Below are 13,200 nucleotides of genomic sequence, written 5' to 3' on the forward strand. Positions count from 1 at the left end.
TTTTAAATTTAAACCAAACAAATTTATAATTTTATCAGAAAATAGATAATATTTAATTATATATTTTAAAAATGTAATTTATCACATATATGTATACATATATGTACAATATATAGTTGAACATGAAACCGAACAGTAGTAAACAAGACAACTATATATAATGCATGTTTGAATTACACGTATTGTAGCCTCTAGCCTCGGCCACAATAGTGCCTTGTTGAGCAGTGCGCGTGCAGGAGATAGCCATGGCATCGTCTTTGCCTGCAAACTTGATAATCTGTGATCCATCTTTGTTGAGTGTGCAAGAGCTCGTTAAGAATCCTCTTCCCTCTCTTCCTAAACGCTATATTCGTGAAGATCATTATCAGCTCTTTGAAACCCTCACTGATGCAGCACCAATACCTATTCTTGACATGAACCACTTGCTCTCTGGAGAACACACAGAGACTGAGCTCCAGATATTGCACTCAGCTTGTAGAGACTGGGGTATCTTTCAGGTTATAGAATTCGCCTTGTGCCGTTTTGTTTCTTTTTCATTTGAAGCTTGTTTGATCCCAACCTCACATTATTCTCTTCCTGATGAGTTCAAAGGAACATGATGATCACCGCCATGTATAAAGCGTTAGAATATCACTTGGACAGTTCTTTTAGTTTGTGCTTCTTGATTATTTCTTATTTTCATGATGTTTTATGTGACCAGGTTCTGAACCATGGAGTCAGTGAGGAGGAGCTAGAGAATATCAGAAACGAGATTGAAGGGTTTTTCAGGCTGCCACTGCAAGAGAAGATAAAGTTCAAGATAAGGCCAGGTGATGTTGAAGGCTATGGAACTGTAATTAGATCACAAGATCAGAAACAAGATTGGTGTGATAGGTTCTATATGACGGTCAACCCCCTCCACAAACGAAAACCATATCTTTTCCCAGAGCTCCCTTCATCCCTCAGGTTCTCTCTCTCTATCTCTCTCTCTCATCATGCAAATATTCACATGTTTGATTCACACCCAATTTTAATCATGATATCTTGAATATATCAAGAAGTAAAGATGCATGTCAGCGTTATGAAGGGGAAGGGAGAAGATAATAGGGAATAGATAGAAAGAGAATAGAAATAGAAGAGAGAAATTCAGAAGAAGGCAAAGAAATATGGAAAATAATTAAATAAGAAAATGAAGGGAACAAAACAAAATAATAGTAAAATAAAGGAAATATGGTAGAATGATTTGGGATGAAGGAAAATGGAAATAATCAAGAATAATGAGAAAAATGAATTAGAAAGGAGAATGAAGAAGATAATAATGAATAAATAGAAGAGGATAAAAATAAAAAGATAGTAGAAATAGAAGAGAGAAACTCAAAGGAAGACAAATGAATATTAATTTTTATTCATTCAAAAGACAAATAAAGCAAATACATTAAAATGGTATTTACAGGCCTTAACCTAATTTTAGAAATAAAAGTATTAAAAGCATAATATTCTATAAATTCTAATATTTAAATGCAAATATTCTAAAATAATTTAAAAGATAATATAGTAATCCCAAAGATTATATATATTCAAATTAAATCCTAAGATAATTCTAATAACATAAAAATGTTAAATCTAATTAATTCTATATTCCATCATTTATTCAGTTTAGTTCATTTTTTTGGTATTACTTGATTATTTTTATTTTCCTTCATCTATAGCCATTCTACTATATTTTCTTCTTTTTACTATTATTTTGTTTTGTTTCATCCATTTTCTTATTTAATTACTTTATATTTTTTCGTTGCCTTCCTTCACTCATTTGATTCTTCCTTTGATTTAATGCTAAAAAAAAGACAGAAATAAAAGAAATAAAAGTATTAAAAGCATATTATTCTATAAATCCTAATATTTAAATGCAAATATTCTGAAATAATTTAAAAAATGATATAGTAATATAAAAGATTACATTTATTCAAATTAAATCTAAAAATCATTCTAATAAAATAAAAATCTTAAATCTAATTAATTCTATATCCCACCCCACAGCAGCATATCAAACTAGCCTGTGACTTTGATTACTGTATATATATGTGTGCAGGACTGTCTTGAATTCATACATACAAAAGGTGCAGAATCTAGGAATGGCACTTCTGGGTCTGCTGGAAAAGGCTCTCAAAATTGAGGAGAGGGAGATGAGTGAGGTGTTTGAGGATGGGATGCAATCAGTGAGGATGACATACTATCCTCCATGCCCAAAACCGGAGCAGGTGATGGGGCTTGGTGCTCATTCAGATGCTACAGGAATCACTATCCTGAGCCAGGTCAATGGAGTGAGCGGCCTTCAGGTTAAGAAAATGGTGTTTGGCTTCCTGTGAACGTCCTCTCCAACGCCCTTGTTGTCCATGTTGGAGACATTCTGGAGGTTAATTTCCCATCATTCTTCATTATCATCATCATCATTCAGTCCTTCTGTTGAAGTGTCCTTTTGTTGAAGTTTATAGGCATGCTAGCTATATATGGTTAAAAACGCCTACGTGGTTGTGCAGATTATAAGCAATGGCGCGTACAAAAGTGTGGAGCACAGGGCAACAGTGAATTCAAACAATGAAAGGATCTCCATGGCTTTGTTCTTCCTTGCCAAACTTGAGTCTGAAATTGGACCTGCAATGAGTCTGATAAGCCCAGAAAATCCTCCTTTGTTCAAAAGGGTTGGAATGGAGAAATATGTGAGTGATTTCTTCTCTGACAAGCAGCAAGGGAAGTCATTCTTAGAGCACTTGAGGATCAAACAAGAATATCTCACCAGCACTATATAATCAGCCGTTGTTAATTAGCATAAGTGTGACTCTGTGTATGTCTATCATCTTGTATATGTTTTTAAGGTGGTTGATTAGGACTGAATAAAAGTGGCAAGTGATTAAGCGTATGTATTACATTCCTTTGCGTGCAGTTCCGTTTGCAGGTCATATATGTTGTTACACACACACCCACACATGACAAGTAAAATGTATTGTGTCATATACTGTATTATATTCCTGAATAGTTTAATTAAATCTACGTCCGATTATTCGTATTGTCATGCAAGAAAATTCCAGAGAGCTAGAGAGAGAAATGATTTTATGTATTCCACGTGGCTCTCCCTGGGAACATGGCTTTCCAACCTTATCCGGGCAGACGTAGGCCTACTTGGTAAGACTATTCCACCCTTTGACTTTTGAAGTTGAGGCTGAGGAATGTATAATATTATGAAGATCCCTTGTACGCAAATCTCCTAATAGCAGTTTCTAGATTGGTTACGTAATATCTGCATGGTGAGACAGATATTTTGCGTATTTTTAACGTAGAAATAAACTTCCTATGAATTTTGAAATTACAAGGAATGTCTTCCAAATGTTCAAACAAACAGAGACGAGTTCTTAAGATTTCTACATTAACGTGACAATTCAAAATCAAAAACCAGGAGGCTTTGATTGAATAGAAATACCGAAGGGCACAAAATTACCTATCGTGCTACAAAATTAGCATTTTCTTTTCTTATTTGAGAAGAATATGCTGATATGGAAATAAGTGATGATTGCTTAAGTAGTAAACAAGTAAGAGTATGTCAGGTGCAACCTCACGTGTAATTACCCTTGTATCCCGCGTCCCCTTTGAATAATTCTCAATCCATCAGTTCTATCTGACAACTATGTAAAAGCTGCATAACATAACTCTTGACTCTAATGGAGTCTCCGTCGCAGTGTATCAAATACTCAAAGGTGCCGAAACTATTATCTCAAAGTATCTCCATGCCAGCTATTTTCTTCTGTACTTTAGCGCTTTAGTTTATGAAGCTGCCAACTAACTTTGCACTTTAAATTAAGACTATAAAGGCCATTAGCTCAAGAGAAAGATACTCAAGGGAATATGGCAATAATATTTGGGAGAGATTCAGCTGTGTTTCTGTTCTGGGTTTGTGTTCAGCTATTGAAGCAGGTAATTTCTACGATGATAGTGACATCACTTGGGGCGACGTGCAAAGATACTTAAAGGAGGGAAGCTTCCGACACTCTTTTGATGAGGTTTCTGGCTCTTGGATTCCAATCCAAAAGAGAATATCTGTTTTGGAGATTTGACATGAAGATTAAGCTTGTCTCTGGCAACTCAGCTGGCACTGTTACTGTGATAACCCACAAATCTTAAGTAAAATTAAATATATAAGTTTATATTTTAATAATGATTGTATAAATTTTTGAACAAATATGACACTATTGGTGTAGTGGAAGAGTGCATGTAAATTAACCATCAGATCCCAGGTTCGAATCTGAATAAGGCCACAGGGAGTTTTACTTTTTCTGCCACTTTATGAAATTACCAAATTGTCTTTATCCCAATGAGATTTTCTCTCTCTCTCTCTTATTCTTGTCTTCTTCGAGTCTTCTAGAGCAGAGACAGAACTGAGACTTTCGCACCGAACCCTTGCACTGCCTCTCATCGATCTCCACCACCCTCCTTCTCAACCACCGGCTACGTCGCTGTTCGTGTGAGTCGCCATCATCGGTGCGCTTGTCACTGTTCTTCTGCCACAGCTGCGAGTTCTTCCCCTGTCTCACAGTCGTTTCTCTGTCTCTGTCATTGTTTCAAGTATGCTGAATCTCTTTCTTTTTCCTTGTTGCTTCGTTGTGTGCAAAGACTTGGGTGAGCTGAGATTTTTCTGCCTCTTTGTTCGTTTTATTATCATCGGTATGCCCATCCATTCTTCATTCACAGTGACAGTCCTTCCGTCTTCACTATTCGAAGTGCCTCCTCCTTTCTTTGTTCGTGTGCTGTTAGTCTGTCCAAGGCAATAAGATAATCTCCTCTCTTTCTCCTTTAGAAAATCTCGGTGCGTGTGAATGAGTAATGTTGCAATTGTGTTCTGTGTCCTGCTGGCTGTTACTAATGTAACTAAGAGAGAAGGAAAGAGTATGAATTGAAAATAAATTTCTGGTTTAGTCTTGCCATGTGAATGTAGAAATTGGTATTTAATTTTCTTAAATTAAGACTGATTGGTGTAATAAAAAGAAGAAAATTAGGAAGCTGAATGTTTACTTATATCTGTTAAAGAATTGTGGGAGATAGAATCAAAGAGGAAGGAGTTAGTTTGAGCTTGAAAAAAAAAATAAAATATTATTGCTCCATAAATTTGATTTGAAGATTTTAAAGAAAGTTTGAGTATAAAATTAATGTCAACTATTTAAATTTTTGAAAAATATATGATTGTGGATAAGTTTTGTGATAAAAGATAAGAATATTAGAAACTTTTATGAGTGAATTGGAAATGATATATGGTTGGTACTTTGACAAAAGATTAAGGGGAGATGGTATTTTATTCGAATAATGAGCCAAAGGGATTGTTAAGTGTAAAAGTTTAAATTTTAAATTTTTCATAGCTAAATTTTGATAGTAGTAATGTTAGGAGGAAATAATTGGATTTATAGAAAAAAAGAAGAAAGAAATCCTATTTTGATTTACAAGGTATTTGGAGGAGGAGAAGTTGGAATGATAGTGAGAGGTGAATTTTTAAATTCTCAAAATTTTAGATAAATGGATAGCGTCTCAATTGATATTTCACTAAAATTTTCGTTATTCAAATATTACATTTTCATACAAATTCTTTTTACAACAACAATGTAATTATGAGATATTTTGTTGATTAAATTACTTTATTTTCTAAAATGATTTTACTAGAATTGATTATTTTAATTAATCAGTAAATATAAGTTTGAATTCTAATTGTGAGATTTCATTTTTGAAATTATTGAATTTCTATTGAAAAATAATTCATGTGAGTTCGACATTGAAAAGGAAAATTTGATTGAATAATGATAAATTTCTCGCATGTTTGAAATCGAATCTGAAAGAAACTTTATATAGAACATTGGTTGCTAACGGCAGTTCTGTTAGCTCTTAGCACGCCATGGTACACCTAGCTAGCAGGGTGTTTATAGGAGTTGCTAGCCCCGTGTGATGACAACGCACGTGGAATGGAGGGATGGTTGTTCGTGAGCATCGTACTCATGTTTGTTTCGTGGCTTCAAGCCGCATTTGATTAGTATTACCCTTGTGGACTGTGTCCACGTTTGTTTCATGACATAAGCCGCGTTCGATTATTTACCCTCGTGGATTGTATGTCCACATTTGTTTATTATTCTAATAAGTCCCTGAAATTATGAATTTGATTATTTAGTGATTTTATATTCCATTGATTTTTATTTACTAAATTATTTATAAATATTTATTTCATTTATGTGCTTTCTTGAAATTAGGTAATATTAACAATTGTTATGATAGTTCAATAGTTTAAGATTTTATTTAAAAGCTTACAGAGCCATTTTATTCTGAAGTTTATTGAATTTTCATAAAAGAAGTTGTCTCTTTAATTACATAATTATTTTGAACTTTCTTGTTTATTATTGGGACGTTATTCACTGGAAAACTTATTTTTGGTCTTAGATTTGTTAGCTGATGTCGATCTTACCACCGACCTCTGAAGGGCAATATAGTTACATTGGGTGAAAATTCTGTTTGGTACTATCACTTTTTGGTATAAACCTAAGTCGTATGTATTTTTAATTTTAAAAGAAAAGATTAGTTGCTCCACATATATTATTGTTAGGATTTTATTTTGATCTATATACTGTTGCTGGCTAGAAGGAGCTAAGCTCCTCATTGATACTTTTTTCTAGAAAATTTACTGTAAAATTTTTAAGAGATTGTATTTACAGGAGAGATTTTGCCGAAATTTCAAAAAAAAAAAAATTGAAGTCTTGTTATGATAATTAATATTAAAAGTGTTAGAATTTTTATATAATCTGATTATTTTTAAAATGAAAAGAATTTTTATTTTAAGATTTATAAAATGCATGATATAGTTTGTATTTATATCGATATTTTTTATTTTTGAGGCGTGACAGTTACTGCGTACTAAGTAAGGGCAAGACAAATCCCTCTTGTCTCTGTCTGTGATCTGGTATTTACAGTGTCTTTTGAATTTTCAGAGTGTTGTTGACTGAGGTTGTTTCTTTTCTTTGATTTTTTTTTTTTTTTGTTTTTTGGGGTTTAGTTATCTTCAGAGGGGCCAAACCATTACGAGGTAGATTTTGAGTTTTTGGGAAACGGCAGTGGACAACCATACACAGGTCACGCCAATACTCTGGGTAGAGGTTCCAGAAAGCAACAGTTTTATCTTTGGTTTGATCCAACCAAGAAATTTCACACCTATTCTGTAGTATGGAGCCCACAAAACATTCCGTAAGAAGCAATAAACATACACCTCTCCCGACCCAACATTTATTTTTTTTAAAAAAATATTTTTCTTACAATGGAAAAATTGTATAAACTATTGATTTTTTTCCTGCTGAAAATACATTCATCCTAAGAACATTAATAGATATGTGATGCATGCTTTTCGTCTAAACCTACCTTCATGCTTATGGTATAGATATTCACTATTGACTTTGTTCATTGATCCGTAATAAACCAAGTTAATCTAACAATATCTCAAACTAAAATGTGCTGAGTAGGAAGCCTCGCACAATTTTTTGCAAAACAAATCTTAAAATTCTATCATTAGTCACGAAGTAATTCTTTTAGTTTAAATGTCATTTGTGCCTCACTTTCAAAATAATTTTTTATAAGATTATTTATGTAAAATGTTAAAAGTCATAATCCTTCTTCTCGCCATCAAGCTTCGCATGAGGGGGGTTCCCTTCCCTCACAGGCAACCAATGAAGCTATACGCCAGCCTCTGGAGTGCGGACCAGTGGACAACCAGATGAGAGCTTGACAAAACTAACCGGTCTTGTGCTCCTTTCACTGCCTCCTTCAGCAACTTCAATGTGATAACTACCAATAATCTTCCTAATAACAGTGCTAAGCAGCTCAAAACTCTAAACGTTTTAATGGCAGAAAACTACTCAGTTGGGTGCGCAAGTATTACATGGTTTATAACTACTGTCAAGATCTCAAGAGATTTCCTCAAGGTCGACCACGCGAATGCAGGCTTTCTAGTTTATAGGTTCCCTTAGGAACAGTCAGCAATGTAATGCACTTGTTTTTCAGATATCTAGAATGTTCATGTTCTCGAGGTCATTGATGTGCATGGTTGTAAATTATTCCTACCCATGAAGATGATCTAGGTTAATACACAAAGCGAGTACCTTTCGCGACTATCGAGCTGTTATGGGCTGATCGGCTCATGGTTTCTTTCTCTCTGTTTTTTTTTTCCTTTGATAAGTGTGATTTAAATTTAAAATATAATATTGGATTTAATATGTCACTGGGAGAAAATTTTATTTGTGCTCCTTAATGCTATTTGTGGTTTTATTTTCGTCTTTTGGTTTTGCTTAAATTTTAAATTTCTTTAAATTTCATCTGATTCTAAATTGATTCATTAGTTTTACATTTGTTTCGATTTTGATCCTTATTTCATTTTATATAGATTAGAGCCATTGATCTAGCACTTGGCTTCTCTCCACTAACCTTTCCTCCACTAACTAAAATGAAATCTGGACCATCCAGATTTGGTGCAGAATAAATTTGGATGGTCCAGATTTAAAGTTTTTATTCTTTATTTATATTTATATTTTATACTTATTAAATTTAAAATTAAAATTTTTGATAAATCTATTTTATCACCATCAAAATAGTCCAGATTTAATTTAGAGGGTCCAAAAATTAATATTAAACTTTTATAAATTGATTATTCAGATTTATTCTGAATAATTCGTATTTAAATTTTTTAATTTATAATTTTTTATAAAAATACTTTTTTTAGAAAGTGTCAGTTGGTAGATTATCTTCACTTTTAATTTATGTTTGTCAAAATAAAAAATAAAAAATTATAAAAATCAATAATAATTATAAAAAATTAATATTAAATTTGAACTTTTCAGAGTAAATCTGGATTGTCAATTTATAAAAATTAAAAAAATTTAAAACTAAATTGAATTGAACGTATTAAATCTATATTATCTAGATTGATGATAAAGTAAATTTATTAAAATTTTAATAAGTATTAAATATAAATATGAATAAAAAATAAAAAAGTTAAATGTGGACCATTCAGACTTAGTGTCCACCAAATCTGGATGGTCCATATTTCATTTTAGTTAGTAGAAAAAAAAATGGAGGAAAAGGTTAGGGGAGAGAAGCCAAATCCATTGATCTATTGTATGATGATATGGTGATGATTTCTCCTGATTTTTTTTGTATTTTGCATGGCGGAAATAATTAATGACTTATTCTTTAATGATGTTATAATATCAAAAAGATTTACTAGCTTGTCAGTAAAATATTCTTACTTAAATTACAATAAAAATAATAGGAATTTAATTTTACTAGAACTTAATAAATCATCGATGTCAATATTAATATTAATATATTATATAAAAATAAAACATTTAATTACTATTTCTTTATTGTTATTTATTGATGTGACATTCTGAAAAACAAATCATTTGATTATTATCCTTTTTAAGGATTATTCGGATATTGTAGCTAAATCAATTCAGGGCATGAAAATAAAGTCAAAGGCGAAGTTAAGGGACTAATCGGAAACCAACTAATTATGAAAGTGAAATTTAAAAAGCTATTTATAAGGGCTCGAATTAAAATTTAATTTTTCTTTTTTATAAATATTTTTTCCCTATATAGGATATTACTCCAGTACGTGGTACGTGTCTATATATGTGCATGCATTTATAAATATGCATAAACACAAGCTGCTTCTTTGGCTCGGTTTATTTGCTCAACTTATAAGGTATTGGGCTTTGTGATATTTGAATTTGTAATATTTTAACTATTTTACTGGTTAATTCAAAACTAAATTGACTATTATTTTCATATTTTTAGCGTAAATACGCACATTTTTTTTGGTCAACGTGCATCTATTTCTCTCTATCTATACTATATCTATATAAAAACAAGTCCACCTACAATAATGGGATTTGAAATTTTTATGATAAAATAAAATTTAAAACTAACACTTTTTTATGCAGGTATAATATAGGGAAAATGAAAATAAAACCATCAAAATATATAAATAAAAATCAAGTCCATTGTAATGTCATAATTTTTTTGAAGTTCTTAGATATCTTTCTAACATTAATAATTTTAGGTTAAATGACTTAATTGCACCTTATTTAAAATATAAAAATAATGGGGTTCAAATGAAAAGTTTTGATTTTTTGTTTAATTCTTGTGATTTATAGAATAAAAATTGAGATTACTTAAACAAAAATTGTAACTAGTTATTTTCAGAACTTGAACTTCAATAATAAAAGAAATTTCACGTAAAAAGTTGTGATTTTTTATTCAATTCTTATGATTCATATGATACAAGTTGTGATTACTTAAACAAAAGTTGTCATTAGCTATTTTCAGAATTTGGACTTCAATAATAAAAGAAATTTCATGGGGGAAGTTGGAATTTCTTATTTAATATAATTTTTATAATTTACAAAATCAAAGTTGTTATTGTTTAAATAAAAATTGTGATCGGAAAAATGGATGGAGTCAAAGCCATTATTTGTATTTTAAATGAAGGGCAATTTAGTTATTTAACCTAAAACCATTAATGTTAGAAAGATATCCATGGATTTCATAAAAGTTATGGTATTTTGAGAAACTAATTGTCATTTATATTTTTTGATGAGATTTTATTATCATTTTCCTTATAATATAAGGAGTATCATTACCACAAAATGTCCCAATACTTGATGGTTATTTTTCTTAATAATTGACTGTTATAAACTGTCAAGTATGAGTGCAACATATATTATAGCTACCCTTATTTGACGGCTAAGAATGATCAAGTATTCGACAATTATTTTAAAATAACCATCAAGTATATGCTTATATATTTGTTTTTGTAAGCAAATACTTGACGGTTATTTTGAAATAACCATCAAGTATTCCTGATATTTTTTTGAATAAAAAAAAACAACTAGTCAACAATCAGAAATGATACAATTGATGTTCCTATTAAAATTACTTTCCAAAAGTATTAAAATTCTTATACCTTTAGCCCTAAATCTTAAAAGATCTATACTCATAGCTAATATGTGAACTAAATTTTCAAAACTAAGTAGCCTAAGGCATAAAAATTGGCGAAAAAAAATGTAATGTGTAAAAATGTATATATCTAACTATTGAGCCCTAACCGCTACTCGACCCACATATTGAACACAATTTGGACCACTTTTTCAAGGATTTCGTCTACATGTGTGGCTATATAACAAAAGCAATAGACGTCCTTGAAGTATTGTAAGCACATAGTCACAACAAATTCAAGTTAATAGCTAGCTATTTAAAGTTAGTTAAAATTTATAATTGAAGTGTAATTAAATTTAATATATACTTTGTTAGATAATATGGTAGGGGCATAATTGATAATGTCCTTCATGAATTTCATCAGGCAATAACCACAACCATTACTCGATTTGGCTGGAGTGGACACTGAAAAAAAAACCACATATTAATGAAATTGTATAACATGTCATGGTTTCTTGATTAAAAAATTGGCCAATTAAATGAATATCTTAATAATGACCTATTTTTCAGAAGAGTCGAATGCCTTCATGCTGGGGGACATATTTTTGTCGATCATAGTGCGATACAATACTACATCTCTAAGAAGGAAATATGAAACAAATGTGAGAAATGTATATGTAGGGAAATTAAAATAACAAGTGAAAAAAATTCAACTTGTTAAAAAATATGACCATATCTTCTTGTTGCTTAGTACTACATTAAGGTGATTAAGATACCATATTTTTAGAGTAACAAGATTAACCATAATAAGCATCCAATACCCTATAAGAAGAAATAGTAAGTATTAGCAAACAAGTAAATATAAAAAAAATTTACTCATAACAAGTGTTAGTAACTCACCCTTGGTAGTAAGGAGCGAGAATCAAAGTATCCTTATCTGATTCCCTTTCTTGAAATTGATTCAAAAATATTCTTACTTGATCTTCAAGAGATCCTCCTTGGTAATATCGTTGTAGGGAGAGACATCATGAGGACTAAGTAGCTTGAACCTTGACTTAAGGCTATTAGGAACCACAAATGAGGAATAAAGGTAACTTGGGTGAAAGAATAAACAAGTTAATATACGCGCGTGCGCGCACACACATATATAATTCAAGTAATTAACTTAGCAATAGTGAAGAATTACCTCAGGTAGAAGATTATCAAACTAGAGCTTGCCATACTATGTTGAGGATTTCATTTAAAATTTCATCTAGGATGACTTCAAATGATGCTTTGCCAAATAGCCCATCATCAAAATTAATGATATCCGCAATCAGCACTTGATGAATCATCCTTATAACTAGAGCATAAGTCTTAAGAGAGCCATAAAATTTGTTATCTATAATAGACACTAGTACTGGATGCTACAAAACCGTGGTTGACTTTTTAAGATAGTCTGACTCCTTGCCCTTCAAGTTGCTTTTCTCCCTTAGTTGCACAACAAAAAAGTTAGACATTTATATTAAAAGATTCTCAACAATTATTTAAATCATATAAACCTTTCTTTTTGGAAATAGGTTTCTTTGCTAGCTTTAGTAGTCCTATTCTTACAAGGTAGTCAGGCCATGTAATGAATCCCTAACTCATCTCCTACTGTCTCTGCCTTATTGGAAGGATAAGGCAATGGATACTTGGGGTCAGTTACAATGAGCAAAGAAACCCTCACGCAATTGGATGGGATAGGAAGGTTATGTATTGTATCCTCGGTAATCACTTTGTATGAAGGATCGTCTACTAGACAGTTGCAATCATACTTGCCCTAAACAAACAATGTCAGTTTCTAAGATAAAAAGATGGTTAAGTAAATTCAAAAGATAAAACATATTACCTAAGGTATTTTTTCTGAAAGGACTATGCATCTATCTTTTCCTCTAGAGCAAACCTCAGCTAAAATCCTCCCAGGGATATGCCCTTTCAATAGATGTTAATCATCTTCACTTGAGCTTCCAGCTACTGCTCCATCATGGTTTGCTTTTCTCTCAACACTTATACCTCAAATGAAGAAGTCGATGTTCACTCCTTAACCTTGCCAAAGTATTACTTTTTCATGATATTGAAGTTGACACCCCTAACACGACCAGGGTAATTAGGGGTCTCCCAACACCTTGGCCAAGATATCTTCATACTTAGAAAGCTTGCCCTATGAGACTTCCTGATATGAAATCCTATACAAAG

General features: G+C 31.6%; 2 pseudogenes; both read left to right on the forward strand.

Moving 5' to 3' along the window:
- The first annotated feature begins 208 nt into the window (after positions 1 to 208).
- LOC129306946 (codeine O-demethylase-like) lies at positions 209 to 3,046 on the forward strand (annotated as a pseudogene).
- A 646-nt stretch (positions 3,047 to 3,692) lies between these two features.
- The window catches only part of LOC129305478 (xyloglucan endotransglucosylase/hydrolase 2-like), a 53,486-nt pseudogene continuing 43,978 nt past the window's right edge, over positions 3,693 to 13,200 (forward strand).

The sequence above is a fragment of the Prosopis cineraria genome, unplaced genomic scaffold (genome assembly GCF_029017545.1).
Source record: "Prosopis cineraria cultivar Desert tree isolate PC_DT_omini unplaced genomic scaffold, ASM2901754v1 PC3, whole genome shotgun sequence".
In the NCBI taxonomy this organism is placed as follows: domain Eukaryota; kingdom Viridiplantae; phylum Streptophyta; class Magnoliopsida; order Fabales; family Fabaceae; genus Prosopis; species Prosopis cineraria.